General features: G+C 42.0%; 1 pseudogene; it reads left to right on the forward strand.

Moving 5' to 3' along the window:
• The window catches only part of LOC148538905 (uromodulin-like), a 96,711-nt pseudogene that overhangs the window by 62,363 nt on the left and 16,165 nt on the right, over window positions 1–18,183 (forward strand).

The raw sequence follows: 18,183 nt of genomic DNA on the forward strand, positions 1-18,183 counted from the left end.
CAATCATCACATAGTACAGAAAAACATCAAAAGAAAGTCATTAATATCAAATACAGCAGTATTAATGTGGCATTATTTCAGTAATTCATGAAACCCGAGGTATGTCCCATATTTTAGATAGAGGTCAGACCTGGTGTAGAGCAGGGTCCAGTAAAACAAAACCAGTAGAGGCCAGCTAAATGTAATACAAACAAAAATTGTAACTAGGTCAGCCAAAGGGAAATCAGGAGTACTGAAAAAATGAAAATTGGAAGATCCAATAATAGATGTAGAAACTTCAGGTGGAGGCCCATTCAGGTCGGGGTGGAGACGATTTCCAAGTAACATTTGGTAATTCAACTGAAACGTCCCACTTGGAGAGAAGTCAGGTCCCGGTCTCTAAATCCGAAATGACATAGGATGATCCATCATAGATAATAATCAATTTAACTGGAAAATCCTATCTGTATTGGATCTCATGAGAGCGCAAAGCAGAGGTAATAGGGGCCAGAGACCTACGCTTGGATTTAGTTGCTGCTGAAAAATCTGGAAAAAGTTGTAAACCACCCAGAACATCAGAGTCCTCTGCTGGCCTAACTGCCCGGAGAATACATTCTTTAACCAAGAAAAAATTAATCCATAGTAAAGTATCTCTAGGTAGAGATCTGGAGACTGACCAAGGTCTAGGGAGACGATGTATACGATCTATGAGAAAATCCTTATCCTCTACATCAGGGAGGTGTTTGTGAAATAGTGACAAAGCATAGTCCTCAAATTCAGCATTGCCCCGAATTTCAATATTATTCCATCTAAAACGGTCCTTCATATCTGCCATTTAAGTTTGAGGGATTCCAACTCCATTTGCTGTTGATCATGTACGTCAATGAGCTCATTATGCAACGTCACTAATTCCTCCATTTTGCATTCCAAATGATCTGTATGGGAACCAATAGCTGAAATCTCTGATTTAACTTCTTGGAGAGCCGCTGTAAGGTCAGAGGTGAGATCAGACTTGAAGGCCGCTAATGCCTGGTAAAGAGTCTTAACTGTAAGCGTAACAGTAGCATCAGGATCGACACCAGAGCCTAGCAGTAAATTGGAAGAGGCTCCCAAGCCCGTCTCAGGTGGTGAGGACTGGGAGGAACCATTTTTTGGTGAATTAGATGGGCAGGAACCCTTTTGATTGGAAAAAGTCACTGGCGGAGGTAAAGTAACTTTAGCTCTTTACAGAGGCATAGTAGAGACGATGCTTATAATATACGAAATGAGGAACAAAACCAGATATACACCATTGTCCTTGAACAATACGGGGCATGATACACCTGATCGAGCTAAAAAGGCATAAGATGATTAGGTAACATAACACTCCTATAAGGACATGGGTGGATCGAGCACAAAAACAAGGATCACATCTGTATTTGGAACCAATAGCAGAGCTTCATCCACATATTGCTCCAATAGATGCTGTGTTGCTATTTAGATATTCACTTGTAGATGGCACTAATTATACTTTCAAAGCAACAACAGGTAGAAATGTTGAAACAAAATGGAGTAATACACCCACTTGATAGGATAGAGAAACTATGCTCAAAACATACAGCAGGCATGAGGAAAAAAGTTTCAGGAGGCAGATAGCAGGGGCCACAAAGCACAGGGCCGCTTAGTAGCAGCACTCACCCAGGACTGTGGGCAGTAATAATGAGCAGGCTGATCCACACAAGTCTCACAGGGAGTGATCAGGTCAGCTCACAAAAGAGGGAGTGGTGCCAGTGGCCAGGGCAAGGTCACAGCAGTCATTGAAAGAGGCAGCAAACACCTGGGCTCCAACAAGTAACTCAGCAACAGCAGGAAGGAAGTCCATGGTGGGATCCCAGTCACTGAAAGGCCAGGAGTAGCAAGATGACTGCGGCGTACAGCAGGGAAGCACAGCCAGGAGCAGCACTACCGCAATCAGCAACACACCCAGAGCTTTGCCAGAATGCTCCACAGGTAGCCCACACACCCAGCAAAGTTTAAGGGGTCAGCTAGAGGAGTGCTCAACCACAAGGTAGGTAGGAAGTCCCCAGGTAGATCACGGAGGAGAGGAGCTCCACTAAGATGTGTCCTCCATCTTAGGCTGCAAGCCACACCCCCCAAATTTAGAAATTTCTGAGTAAGGTCAGGGCTTCTGCAAGTGTGCATGAGGCTGCGATGGTACTCGATTGTACTGAAGGTTTCACAGTCCTGCTAAACATTATTGATGTGTGCTAAGCAAAGTGGGTGCCCCTGTGTAGTGCAGTGGTGGCATTGCGATAGTAATTGATTAGCATGCTATCGCAGTTGATCTGCATTCGTAATCGCTATTGCATTCACATTTGTGTTCCTTGCTGAATCAGGGGAATCAGTTTGTAATGCCGCTGGATGTAATGCCAAATACAGATGCTGGAAGCTCGAACCATCAGGATCCTGATTGGAGCTGGTAAGTACCCTAACCCTCCACTCTCCCCCCCCTAACCCTCCCTTTTTGGTGCCTAACCCTAACTTCCCCCCCGGTGATGCCTAAACCTAACCCCCCCTACCCGCATCATAAACCTAACCTTCCCGGGGTGGTGCCTAACCCTAATTCCCTGCAGGGGTTCCCTAACCCTCCACCCCTGCAGCTAAGCACTAACACTGCCCAGCTTACCTTCATTCAGGAAGGTGTCTGTCTAGATTCCAACGTCGGGATCTAGATGGGTGTCTTTAATCCTGCATCTAGGTGTAAATGCTGGGATTTAGGGGTCTAGTTACTAAGCAGTGTTAGGAGACAGAGTGAAAAGTGATAAGTCTGTGATAAGGTGTCAGCCAATCAGCTCCCAACTGCCATCTCACAGGCTGTGTTTGAAAAATGACAGTTGGGAGCTGATTGGCTGGCACCTTATCACAGACTTATCACTTTTCACTCTGTCTCCTAACACTGCTTAGTAACCAGACCCCTTAGTCGGATGGCTTCCTGGCAGTCTGCATTTGACCGCATCCCAAATCAGGCCCTGTATTCTCTCTCTCCACTTTGACAGCAAAGGTAGGAGATGCAAACAGCACTGTCTAAGTTTCTAACACAGGTTCTAATTGTCCAGAGCTTTGGCACTATCCAATCAGCACATGTGTTAGAAATACTGTAAACACAGAGCAGGTGGTTTGTCAAACCTCCCATGTTGTAGATGTGGAAGCAGACCCAGAGCTACCTGAATTGCAATAGGACCCCACATTTCTGCTAAATGGCAGGAGAAGGTCTGATGACTATTAATTCTTTATATGTGACCAGATAAATTATTTTAATTGTAGTGTGGTTGCTTACCAAAACAATACAACTTGCCTTTACATATCTTTACATACTTATATAGCATAGAAGAAACTGAAGAGCAATATGACATTACATGTACTGATAAAGAGCTAGACAAAGGGCTGGACAATAATAGCTAAACTGTGGCAGGGCATGCTGGGATTTGTAGTTTTATTTCATCTGGGGGGCCGGTTATTGCCCATCCTTACTCTAGATGGATAGAAGTGGCCATAGACACATTGTAAGGTACAGAAAGTAAATTTAAGCTATAGGACTGTAGTTATGGGATCTTTAATCAAGAAACCTATTATCTGGAAATGTACCTAAAAATATAAAACAACACATGTAAATAATTTAGCTGCTCTGTGATTATAACAAACACATTGATCTTCGAGTATTTCCTCTTACAGTCACTGCGAGGAGCACTGCTATACGTTGCAAAAAGGAAGCTAAAGTCAGGGGATGTTTTGTGAAAAACTGTCCACAACCCACATATTTATATTTTTTATGTTACAACAATGGACCTTTCATATGAGGGGGTCACTTCAGCTCAGCTCTGCTCCGCCACATACCACCCATTCCTGCATCATCCCACTCCCTCCCACCCAGTCCTGCTGTAATTACTAATCCTCCTGTCCTCTCCTGGTGATCTGTCCTATCTCTGTCACCTTAGTGGGAGCCATTGGGGGGACTGTCTGCAGGCTCTCACAGCTCATGGCAAAGATGGGACAAATCAACCTCGATTATTATATAGATTCTGTCAACAAAGAAGTAGTTGTAACTCTTTATTAAGCACCTTAACAATAGGAAAATGCTATTAGATTATCTTAATTTGTTATTGTTATAAATAGAACTGCTTTCTGATTTCATTCAATAATATAGACTATAAAGAAAATCCACATCATTCTGACTTTTTATTAATTATCATTATACTTTATTTGCACAGATATTTGCTCAAAGTGTGACATCAATGCTTCTTGTAGAAAAAACCTACTTTCCCATACATGTGTCTGCAATGAGGGCTTCAGTGGCGATGGAAATGTATGTTATGATATTAATGAATGTAACTACTACTATTATTACTGGATGAATCCTTGCAACTCTGGTCAATACTTACGGCTCATACGACTGTGTCTGCCCATCTGGTTATATATCAGAAAATAAAACATGTGTCGATGTAGATGAGTGTTCAAGACCAGAATTAAATGGCTGCCATGCATTAGCCATTTGTACTAATTACTATGGATCCTATTCATGCTTCTGCCCAGCTGGATATTTTGGAGATGGATATTATTGTGAGATAGATGAATGCACAAGAGATGTATGTGGGTTTGCTAGAGAATGCATTAAATCCTAAGGGTCCCATACCTGCCTTGATCCGTGCGACAGCTATACTACACTAAATGAGCCTTCGAGGAGCACATCTTATTATGACTACTACTTTTTTTACTACTATTATTGGTTTATGGACGATCAGATAATAACCTTAATGGATGGTACCGTTTTGAAGGCAGTGGAGGAATCCGTATGCCAGAGTTATGTCCCTCTCCAAATAGTTGCTACACCAGGAGCCCCATATGGTTAAATGGAACACATCCTGATCAATCTGATGGTATTGTAAATCGAACAGCTTGTGTTATGAACAGTGATATTTGCTGCTACTGGACGTCATATGTACAGATTAAAGCCTGTCCCAGAAATTATCATGTATATAAGCTCAGTGGAACTCCAACCTATTATGCCGGCTTTTGTACAGGTACTTAAAGTCAGCTATGTTTATTAATGGATATGTGCTCTAAGTTCTTATTTAAATAAATTTAAAATACATATTTATTCTTTATGAGTAGTGACAGAGATAACATTGATTGTAAGGCACCTATTCATCATACGATAAATGGGCTGTTAACCATGCGAAAACGCATATTTAGGTTACGGGCCATTCATCATCAGGGGTCTAAAATGGACAACCTGATATTCAGCAAATGTCTTGCCTGTGAGATCAAGCGCCATCTTCAGGAGTTCTGGGGATGTGAAGAAGGATCCGAAGGGATCTTTCCGTCGCCTCTTCACTGACCCCTAGGCAGCTTTTGGCATGTGTGACCTCAGGTAGAAGCCAGCCACAGGGACAGGTAAGTAACGCAGCTACTACTGTAGCTCCACTACTAATCATGGGGACAGCTGCTTTTCGGTCCTCGAAGATGAATAGGCCTCTAGGACATCAATGTTAGCAATATTGGCCCTGATTCAGAGCCATGCGCTCTGAAAGAGCACTCGCTCTGAATCAGGGTGTCCCTATTTTTTTTTAAAGATGGCCTCCTGGCCACTCACTAAGCTGTGGGTGACCACCCACAGCTTTAGCGAGAGGCCAGCTGATGGTCGCGATGGTCTCGCCCATAGTCCACAGTTGTTTTATATTTCAAACTCCTCTATCTCAGTTACTGCAGCCAGAGTTTACCAGCCACAATAAACTAAGTGTAGTTTTTAAGAATAGTCCAGCCCCCCACAGTTGGCCCCACCGAAACTTCAGCCCCCATGTCACAGAAAGCAAAAAACTTGTAGCCCAAATCAATTACATCTATACTTTCTTTAAAATAGATGTATTAACAAATATTTTTTTTTGTTAAAACTATTCCTCATGTGCTATGAGGAATAATGAACAGCCTGATTTTTCATATGCAAAAAACTATTTTACCTCTATGGGGGTCTATTCATCAAGAGTCTGAAAATTGCTAGTGTGATCTATGTCTCGTACATGCGCAGTATAGATAAAAGCATACTTACTGACCTTTTTCTGTGGAGACAGCCAAGTTAGCACTGCAATGTGCAGGGCTTGGTGCAGGTGGGTGGGTCCAGGAGTGATGGGGTTGAGGCACGGCAGAGTTAGGTGGGTCTGGGGGCTCAATTATACCATTGCGTCATCATAGCCCTGCCCCCCACTATGCAATGCCGGGAATGCCGGCATCGTGAAGCGGGCGGCAGAGCCACCTTGAGGTGATTCAATGTGACTTGCGTCATTGACTGTCTATGGCCGCAGCCAGGTCGCCCAAGCCTCTGGAAGACTTTCTGGAAGCTCCACCTGATTTTTGAGAGCCTCCTGACCTTTACAGTGGGTTGGCAAGTATGAGTTAAAGTGTTTATTGGGCATGCGTGACCTTAGCAGCTCATGCATTCTCAGTATGGAGAAAGATGCAGCAATTTATTGCTCATGTGTGGGCTCTTCTGCCAATGCATGCATTATAACTCCATGATTGGAGAAAATAGTTAGGGGTATATTTACTAAAGTGAGAGTTTTTAGAAGTGGAGATGTTGCCCATAGCAACCAATCAGATTCTACGTAACATTTAACTAACACCTTCTAGAAGATAACAGCTAGAATCTGATATGTTGCCCCTGGCAACCACTCCACTTCTAAAAACTCTCAATTTAGTAAATTTACCCCTTACACTAGAAAATGATGCTTCCCTCAAGGGCTCGTTAAAACTTTTGCAGGGGGATCAGGTTTGCGCAGTACATTGGAAGACATCTCAAGGTGGGTGTCTGGTAATAATTTGCTGTGGTACTTATTTCCTTATCACTTTGATACAGTATAAAATTTACCACTGCAAGAGAGGTATATCAGCAGTAGACAATATTGCTATTAAGATACCTAAAGTACTTGGCCCTGTTATACCCCTGTCCATAGCAGTCATGGTCTAAAGTACAGTATGCAGTCAGGAAGATTTAGCTAGAGTGACCAGCAACAAGGGGCTGCAGCAGCTACACATTGTACAGAATACTAAGCAACTCCAAGTTAAGAAGAAGAAGGGGTTGGTGATGGCAGAGCTTCCTCTGCTACAACTGTGGGCAAAACATTAAAGCAACTGACACTTAGAGGGGTATTCAATTACAGGCGAAAAGTCTGAGGTCGGACTTTTCGCCATAATCGCTGCTTTTTTTGGGATAAAGTGTCGGGCGCGTGTCTGCTTTATCCCTGTATTCAATTAGGATTCTGGGAATTTTCGGGAATTCATCCTGGTAACCCCCTAAAGATGGTCTGACACGGGATGTCACAATGGGTACCCCCGATTTGGCCTGCTGAAGGTAGTCAGGGTTTTTAATTAGCCGCGGCAGGTGCATATATGCGCCTGTGAAGAAAGGGTGAAGAATAACACTTATCTTATTATTTTTTTTTTTTTAAATACCTATGCCCATCAATTTTAGGGTACATGAAAATGGGTGCAAACAAAGGCCCTCATTCAGAGCCGTACGCAAACAGCAGTACGCTCGTTGCGTTCCGATGTTGACTGACCGCGCCTGCGTCGGTGTAACACTGCGCATGTGCGTACGGCAGATTGCGAGCTTTTTTGGTCTCGTTCGTCAAATAGCGTACAGGAAGTGACATGTCAAATGTGATTGACAGAACAGGGCGTTTTTGGGTGTTGACCGGGGTGGAGATGGAAAAACGCAGGCGTGGCGAGGCGTTTTTGGGGCGTACATACATTAGCAGATGCGAGCGTAAAATGTGTACGGACCGACTCATACGTCACTGGATGATCCTCTTTCCCTTCAAAATGCTCGCACAGCTTAGGGTCTGGATTACTCGACCACATTGGCGATGGCCTTCTCCTCCATCCCGGCACTCAACGATGTTGCTGCGATTAATCGCGGGTGGTCAGAACAACAATTAGTGTTGGATTGAAAACCGGCTTGGTATGTGTTTTGAAAGCAGTTTTTTGTGTTAGCACAAAAGCGTACGCAGGTGGAAATCAGAGCTGCTAATGTGATGATTACAAAGTCAATTTACGTACATTTGTGGTTGTTTCTTTTGGCCTCAATTTGTTGGTTAGGGCCTATTGTAACAATAATGTCATCATGTTTTTTTGGTTTTTACCTTTTTCTTTTGGCCTGTTGAATTTGCATCGTTATGTTAAATTTGAAACGTTCCTTAAAGAGCCCTTTTTTTGGGGGCATGTAAAATGTGATTTTTGCCAGTTTGTGCCTTTTGGCCCAGGATTAAATGTAATCCATTTTGACAATAATGTGAGAATACAATGTCAGTTTTTTACTTTTTTTTATTGCTCAAACAAAAAATAAAAAAAAAAAACAATTTGTGGCAAAGTTTTTTTGCAGGGTTCATTCCCAAAGTTACAATAATTGGGCCAACATAAAAGATTTATGAAATGTAGAACACAAAATTAAAAACAATTCACAAGAAAGGAGAGGGAAGTTTTGACCAGAAAGGAATATGAGCCAAGCACAGAAGGAGTGTGGGAAAAGTCGCCATTGCTGTCACCGTTTTTTCACCCGTTTGGCTGGGGGAGGGAGGGTGCCAGACCGGGTCCGGGATGTCATCGGGCTGGCCTGTCCAGAGGCAGATGTTGTGGCCTCTGGACTAGGCACAGGGCTAGGCACATTTGGAGGATTGGCTGATGTTGTGCCAGAGGTGGAGGATCCTGATGTTCCGGCAGGAAGGGAGGTCGGCTCCACCATGTGCTGGTGAATGAGCTGCTCCAGGGCATTGGCGATGCGGATGTTGGCCCTGGTATTTTCTGCCAGGGCCTGACCAATGGTCACGTTGGCCGCAGCATTTTGCTCCAGGGCCTCAGCCACCCGTAGCAGACTGGCGTCCATCCTCTGCAGAATCTCCGTATGGAAATCCGATTTGAAATTGAGTTCTGTGAGGAGGGCCACTGCCTGCGAGGGGGATTGCCCTGGACTGGCTTCTGCAGGGTCCTCAGCCGGATGTACTGGTTCCTCCCCTGCAGAGCCAGCAGAAATTCGGCGGCCAAGGCTCCCCTCTGGAGCAGACTCATCCGCCTGTGTCTCTGTTCGGTAAAATGAGAAAAGACTCACATTAGAATCTACATATTGGCCCACTAACATTTCAGAGTTGGTGACATCACAAGATTTACCTGGGACAACATGAGGAGCCGCAAAGTCTGGCGTGTCTGTATCCATGTTGGACACGCCAAACACCTCCACAGGCTGCACACACCCCTGTGCCAGCTCTTCTAAATCCATCAACTCCAATGACACAGGGGTGGGACCCCCACCTGTCCCCCTTGCATGCCTAGCCCTGTCCGCGAGTTTTTGCTTTAGGCAATATTTGAAGTCGCCCCATCTGTGGGATAAAATGGGAACCATTATCCTTTTGTTTAAAAAGGGGTTTGTTTATAGGGGGGGCAAGTGTTTACTTACCGCCGTTTGACATGCCGGGCTAGACGGACATAATCACCCACCCTATTGACAGCAACGGCTACCTCTTCCCACATTCTCCACTTCTGGCTTGTACTCATATTCCTGTCTGCCTGTGGCAGGATGTCCACACACTTCTGAATCAAAACCTCCATCTCCTTTCTTGTGAAATGTGGCTGCCTTTTCTTTTTGGCAGCTTTGGCCTGAATACTGGGCCCAGCAGCCTCTTCCATGTCATCCTCCTCACCTATTTGTGTAAATATGCAGATTTCTCAAATTCACAACGTGCCCAATCTTATGTTTCAAATTAATCATTGAGACAAAATGCATGAAAGACTTACCGCCTGACTCTTGTCCATTGTTTCCCTGGTCTGTAGCCATGCCTGAGGTCCAAACAAGAAATACACCAGAATTTAAATGTTGTTTCGTGACGTATTTATACATGCGTCCTTATTTTGCGGCCGCATCATTGATTGTGCTTTCCTATGATCCCTCCTTAATTTGTGCGGGAAACTAAACACTATTTATGGCTTGGTGTGTCTCGAGTCGAGGTGGCGTTTTTGGATTGTTGGAGGTTACCTTGTTTGGAGTTTCTTGTTTGCGGATTAAGGAGTTGGCGTTTGGAGTTTATTTTGTTTGCTAGATTTGCGTTTTTATTTTCCGTTCGCTTTTTTGGGGGTTTTTTTTTTTGCCTCGTTTCTTGATTTGGTAAGTCTTGTGAAGTCTAACTTTGGTTCAATTGGTGTCTCCTTTTGTTTGTTATTGTTCTTAATTTTTTGATCCATAATTTCATCTCTTTTAGGTTTTTTTTTATTTCGGACCCAAAGACCTTTTGATTGGGAATCCTATATATTTGCTCTTGGTAAGTCCATTTTTTAACTTGTATTTGCGAACTAATTAGCGCATTTTTCTCTGTTTGTATAGTGACTTGTATTGGCGAACTAATTAGCGCATTTTTCTCTGTTTGTTTATTAACTTGTATTTGCGAACTAATTAGCGCATTTTTCTCTGTTTGTTTATTAACTTGCATTTGCGAACTAATTAGCGCATTTTTCTCTGTTTGTTTATTAACTTGTATTTGCGAACTAATTAGCGCATTTTTCTCTGTTTGTTTATTAACTTGTATTTGCGAACTAATTAGCGCATTTTTCTCTGTTTATTAACTTGTATTTGCGAACTAATTAGCGCATGTTTCTCTGTTTATTAACTTGTATTTGCGAACTAATTAGCGCATTTTTCTCTGTTTGTTTATTAACTTGTATTTGCGAACTAATTAGCGCATTTTTCTGTTTGTATAGTGACTTGTATTGGCGAACTAATTAGCACATTTTTCTCTGTTTATTAACTTGTATTTGCGAACTAATTAGCGCATTTTTCTCTGTTTGTTTATTAACTTGTATTTGCAAACTAATTAGCGCATTTTTCTCTGTTTGTTTATTAACTTGTATTTGCGAACTAATTAGCACATTTTTCTCTGTTTGTTTATTAACTTGTATTTGCGAACTAATTAGCGCATTTTTCTCTGTTTGTATAGTGACTTGTATTGGCGAACTAATTAGCGCATTTTTCTCTGTTTGTTTATTAACTTGTATTGGCGAACTAATTCGCGCATTTTTCTCTGTTTGTATAGTGACTTGTATTGGCGAACTAATTAGCGCATTTTTCACTGTTTGTTTATTAACTTGTATTGGTGAACTAATTCGCGCATTTTTAAATGCTTAGTCATCCTGTAAAATTGTTTGTGGTTGCCGTTTAGCATTTTTGGCTTACATTTGACCCCATTTTGATGTACTGTGTGCAATGTCGTTTTGTTCTTTGCCCAAATGTGTGTTTCGCCTATTTTATGTTTTGTCTAGCACCAAATTTAGAAACATAAATGCCCAGACTAAACTTTTACAAATTAATATTGGGATTATTTTCAGTTTTGACGTATCATGACAATACCCCGGCATGTAAGCAGCAATGGATGGTATCATCAAGCTAAGTTGTTTTAATTTTCTTTTGGGATGGGTCCAAAGCCTTACATTCAAATCTTGCCATTTCAGGTTGATCTTGGGCGGATTGTTCTGGCCATGCTCCCGGAAGCCGACCAACCTCACTCTCGTCCCAGGTGTAGGCATCGTAGGCGTGCAGATATTTCGAACACGTGTAACCCTTTTTGGAATGCCCGATGATGAGGTTTTAAGACGCTACCGTCTTCCTCCCAAAATCATCATAGACACTCTCTCATTAATAGAGAGTGATCTTGAGCGGCAAATTGACAGTCCAACAGCAATACCACCACTTACGCAATTTATGGCGGTGTTACATTTCTGTGCCTCAGGATCATTTCAAACAACGGTGGGAATAGTGGCGGGCATCTCACAATCCTCCTTTTCCAGGATCCTGAGGGCAGTGATAGAGGCACTTTTCAAGCACCTCCATCATTTTATTAAAATGCCTTTGGATATGGGTGCCCTTAGTGTGGCCAAGGCCAATTTTTACCAAATAGCTGGCTTCCCACACATCATAGGGGTTGTGGATGGTACTCACATACCACTTCAGCCTCCAGCACGGCTGGAGGCAATATTTCGCAACCGTAAACACTATCACTCCCTGAATGTAATGGTGGTATGTGATGCCTCCCTCCAGATCCTGTCCCTGAATGCAAAATTACCAGGAAGTGCACATGACTCCTTCGTCATCCGGCAATCAGGGATATGGCACAAATTAAACAACCTTTAGTACATAACAATGTTAAGCTTGATACACAGTGATCCTGATGTTGTCTATTCTTTTTCACAGGAGACAGTGGATACCCTTGCATGCCCTGGCTGCTCACTCCTTTTTTGGCTCCCACAACAGGCCCACAAAGTGAGTTTAATACCGCACTTACAGCCACCAGGCAAGTGGTGGAGCGCTGTATCGGCCTTTTAAAAGGCCGATTCAGATTTCTCCACCGCTCTGGTGGCGAGCTCATGTATTTGCCGGATATGGTTTCGAAGATTGTGGTCCTGTGTGGGATATTTCACAACATCGCCATAAGGAGTGGTGTCCCAATGCAGCCAGAGGATGCCTTACCTGAGGATGGCCCCCCCGAGGTTGGTCAGAGGTCAGTATGTGGGGGGGCCATACGCAATGATGTGGTGGCCCGATATTTTAGGTAATTATTGACCAAACAACAGTGTGTATACCCAATGTGTTACGGTTTTTTGGCGTTCATCTTTTTTCATATTAATTCTTGCACCATCTACTGTTTGTTTGCATAATCTTTGCCACTCCAACGATGACTACTTCCTGCTACCCTTCAAAAACCTTTATGTGGCAACTTCTGGAATATATTATGACACCCATATTGCTACGCCAAATTTGTGAAATCATGTGGGCATGGACCTTCGTCAACAAGTTCTTGATTTGTTGTGTGTTTGTTTCCTGTTTTTGGTATGTGGTCTATTTCTGATTATCACTATGTGTTTTGTTTGTGAGTGACCACTTTGTTTTTTGATTTCTGTTGTGAATAAATATTTGGAGAGTGTAATTTGTTTCCTTTTTGGGCACGTTAGAAGCAAGTGTAAACAAACTCCCAAACGTTAATTTTACCTAAGGGGTAACCCAGTAATGAAGCAAGTGGAGCTAAAATGTAATATGTTTTCGGGGTACTTACCAACACACCAAGGAATCCTGTACAATCAGTTGGCTTCGTAAGATTGGCCTAAGCAGATTGGCCACCAAATAGGAACCTGTAAAATGTTGTAAACTATCATGTTGTCCACCCCAAAAAAGGAAAATGACATTGGTACTGGGAGGTGTTTCTTGTGCCTGTTTGCCTTCAAAATACAACACACAATCTGTAGTGAGATTCTTTGGCAATCCTTGCTTGAAGAGTCTACTTATGTCAGTGTAAAGATTCTTGGATTTACTAAAAATGCATGAGACAGAGCGTGAATTAAAACTGATTTATTTGTAAACAATTTGAAAAAAAAAAAAAAACTAATTCCTAAGGAGGACCGCCAGATGGTCAAGGCCCGGCAGAAGCCCGGTGACTTGCTCCCGCATACATGCCACACACTGACAGATTTTTGCCCGATGCCTCTGTTCCTCTGTGGGTGACAAAAGCTTGGGGATTAATACATCAATAATGAAGCAACATTCCAAAAAAACACAAAACAAGCAAACCAAAACTTAAAAGCTTGTGGCAAAAAAAAACATTCCACGGATAAAACCCAGCACCCCAAAATGTCCTAGGCCAAAAATACAAGGGCCCTAAAAAAATGCACACAGGTGTGATATGTGTATGGTGAAATCAGCAGGAACAGGTAAAGACAACCCCCAAAAATACCCTAAGGCGACAGAAAGCCAACAAAAATGGGGACGACACATGATTACATACAAACAGTTTGTGGTGCCCAAAGCAAAAAAAAAAAACATACCGTTCGGCAAAACGCCAGAGCGAGAAGCCACTCCCTCGACCACCTCGGAGGTGGCTACATTCCCGAAACCTAGGGGCAGGGTGTTGGAAGAATCCTGGGAGGGGGTATTTGGAGGAGGGGCGGATGGAGGAGAGAGGGAATTGGGCTGGAGGGGAAGTAGAACAGAAATCTCGGCCACAGGGTCTGGGGAGGAGGGGGTAATTGAGGAATTGGGGGTTGGAGAGAGGGGCCGGGACCAGCGTCTTGTCTGCCGATGACGTCGTAGTCTTTGCTGTGCCCCTAAAAGATGTAAAAAATATTGTGGTTAGTTTCAACAGGAATCCAAATAAAAATAAAAAAAAAATATATAAGTACAATGACTAAATAGGACAGACATGAAAACATGCACATGCAGATACGACTACAATGACTAAATAGGACAGCCATGAAAACATGCACATGCAGATATGACTACAATGACTAAATAGGACAGACATGAAAACATGCACATGCAGATATGACTACAATGACTAAATAGGACAGACAAGAAAACATGCACATGCAGATATGACTACAATGACTAAATAGGACAGACATGAAAACATGCACATGCAGATATGACTACAATGACTAAATAGGACAGACATGAAAACATGCACATGCAGATATGACTACAATGACTAAATAGGACAGACATGAAAACATGCACATGCAGATATGACTACAATGACTAAATAGGACAGACATGAAAACATGCACATGCAGATATGACTACAATGACTAAATAGGACAGACATGAAAACATGCACACGCAGTTAGGGCCCACAAGATAAACTTGAAAACCACAGTCCATAAAACTTACTTTCCTCGATCTGCATGCGAAAGCATGCCAGCAAGCGGGGCGTATGCCGGTGCAGGTCCAACCACCTGCGCTCCAGCTGGCCAATATGTCAGCGTGAGCCGAAGGAGTGCAGGCGGCGATGTACCTCCGCATATGCGGAACACTTTCTGCTATTTGAGATGGGTGGAGGATGACTGGTGATCCGCCTGTCCATCAACTCCGTGAGCACCAGCAGTTCGCGCCTGGTGAATGCGGCGGATCTCATGATGGCAATGGTGTATTTTTAGAAAATTATTTTTAATAAAGCACCAAAAAAAAATTTGATTGGCTAATGTATTTGGGAAATTAACAGGACAAATTCTATTGGTTAGTGTATGAGTCATGTGTTCGACAGGGCCACAAATCTCTTGAGAGTTACGATTGGCTTGATGCAGTGACATGCGTAAGCAAATTTAAATAAAGAAATGAACCACAGAAAATTTGTGGGGATACAAACAAATAGAACAATTGTTTAATTGTGGCTAACGTCTTTTGAACATTAAAAGCGAAGGTTTCAGCCGTACGTATTCTGCGAGTAAACACAAACACGGACAAGATTAAAGTTTATTGCATTGTGTTGAAAAAAAACAAACAATTAAGCTAATTGATACATTGATTGGCATGATACGATTGAGGGAGGTAGGCAGAAAAAACGAGCAGGTAATCGGAATCTGACAGGCCCACTTCCGGTTTGTACTTGTGCGTGCGTTCCCTTCAAGCCATTTCGGGGATGTACGCTCGCTATTTGGCACGCTCGTTAGTTAGAGGAGGGGTCGCCTGAGTTTGGGGTGGATTTTTAGCTGCGTACGAAAATTCGAGCGAGTGCTTGAATTTAAATATTTTTTTATGTACGCCGAACGTACGTATGCCCACTTGCGAGTGGGTCTGAATCAGGGCCATAGTCCCTAAAGTTACTTTTTTAATTCCTTCAAAAATGCACCTTCCGCAACCACCCGTAATGAAGAAAACAACTGCCGCATATTTGGGGACCCCCCCTAAGGCTATTTTGTTATTTTTTTAATTGTGTCCCCCAACATGTTTTCTTACAATCCCAAAATGAAAGTACATTTTTTGGGGTGTACAAAGGAATTTTTTTTTATTTTTTTGACACATTAAATTAAGGGAACATTCTAAAGGCTGCAGGCTATTTCTTTTTTATTCTGCACCCCTAAACCCCAATTCTGCACTTTTTTTGCCATGTATAACATGGTGAAAACTTATCCCTGTTTTTTACAAATTCTTTTCGCACTGTCGAAAAGTCTTTGAAATTGAATATGGGGATAAGTGATACAGGCGAAAATGATGTCATTGGAGATAAATTATCGCTGATAACTCGTTTTTGCTGCCTAATTGAATACGGCCCTTAGTGGTAAATTCAGTTGAATGTGCAGTTGTATTTTAGCCACTGGGATGGCCTGGGAATGTTCATACATATAGCACATCATAATCACAATATTGCAATCACTTTATTTCCAGTTTTGGACCTGGCAGAGCTACTCAGCATACGTGGCTATTGGGCCGTGCATATGCAAGTGGCCATTACTGCACAGGGATCTTAAGGATCTCTCTTGTAATTTTTTAAAAATATTCTAGCCTATTGGCTACAATGGTTAATGCGATCAAAAGATGGCATTAGATGGCATTAGCTATCATAAAGAAGACCTGAAAAGCTAAGCTTTGTGGAGTTTGATACATTTGGCCCTATTGCAGTCCCCCATGTCTTCTATAGGGGCATCTGTGGCAATCAAAAATACAGGGACCTGATTCTAAGTTGGGAATAAAGGAAGAAAAAGCAAGTAACTGTGTACCTGGACAAACCATGTAGCAAAGCAAGGGCTGCAAATCCATTTTTATTTTGCATGCAGGGTAATACTAACTGCTGTTGCATGAAGCTCACATATTGCTGGTCAGCTTTATTATTACACTGCAATTTAGATGTCAGTTTGGACACACCCCTCTCACATCTAAATCTCTCTGCACATTATATATCTGCTCCACCTGCAGTGCGGCATGGTTTTACCAAAATGAGTAATTACTTGCTATATCTTACTCTATTCCCAACTCTGAATCAGGCCCTTAATGCATAAATCCCCCCACAGAAATTGTAGCCCGCAAAAAATTCATAATAAATATGGCCTAAAAACACTAAAGTTCTAATGTAAATGCCAGTTGACCACCTAAATAGTCAAAAATAGATGATATGATCACTATGTTATTCAGTTCTGTGTCTATGTAATAATTTTTTTAATTATTTATTTTATTTAATTAAGTATAATGAATCAATGTTCCTCTTCAGATCCAGCTACACTTGCAGATTCTTGCTCATGTGCTGCTGATGAAGAATGTAAACTAGTTGGTGGGCAATACGGGTGCTACTGCAAACATACTGCTAATTCCTCTGGTAAGTATAGAAGAAACTATATGGACTTAATATAAAACACAGCAATAGGTCTAACAATGCTTTGTCAGTAGTGGTGTTGTAGTACAATTAGTGCTATTGCATTTTTTAATGTAGGACAATGGAGAAAAATGAACAAATGAAGTACCATGTGATGAAATGTGTTGATTTTAATTTGGTCAGTGTTTTATTTAGTTATAATTAAACTTCCACATACTGTTCTGTATCTATGGACACAATTTGGAGTGCCGTGTAGCACACCAATTCTTCTGCAGTTTTAAAAGTTTTTGTAATTGTTTTTACTACAGTATTTTGTTATAATTTTACAAATTGCTGAGTTTGATGATAATCCAAGACTACATATTTCCTCTCTGGTAGGGACATATTTACTAAAGTGCAGGTTTATAGAAGTGGAGATGTTGCCTATAGCAACCAATCAGATTCTAGCTATTATCTTCTAGAATGTGCTAGATAAATAAATAGAATCTGATTGGTTGCTATGGGCAACATCTCCACCTCTAGAAACCCGCACTTTAGTAAACATACCCTATAGTGTCTAGAGGGTTTCAACATATATCAATGTTGGTGCTTGCTCTTCTTTCAGTCTTATATGAGGGATAGGAACATAAGGGAAACAAACTCCTGCGCAGAATGAAGATTGTTAAATGCCAGAGACCAGCATTATATATACAATGTATTACAACAGAATACCTTATAAATGTAACCTATATTGGTTGATAAATGTCTGGTGATGCTCCCAATAGTAGAATGTGCATATCTAGTAAAGGTAGATGACAGAGGGCCTGATTCAACATGGATCGCTATTGCGATCACAGCTGCGATTACGCACCCAGTTCTGCTGCAAAAATATGCTAATATGCTTAGAGATACCCACTACCATTTTCTCACATCCATAATACCTCACAGTCCTGTGTATACATCAGTAACATTGAGTAACATCAGACCCTCATGCAGAATTACAGCAGCTCTGACTTGTCTAAGAAATGCAACTCTCGTCGCATGCAGTGAATACTCATGGTGCATATGTCGTTGTAGTGGCTAA

Source organism: Taudactylus pleione, unplaced genomic scaffold (genome assembly GCF_031769625.1).
Source record: "Taudactylus pleione unplaced genomic scaffold, aTauple2 ptg000032l, whole genome shotgun sequence".
In the NCBI taxonomy this organism is placed as follows: Eukaryota; Metazoa; Chordata; class Amphibia; order Anura; family Myobatrachidae; genus Taudactylus; species Taudactylus pleione.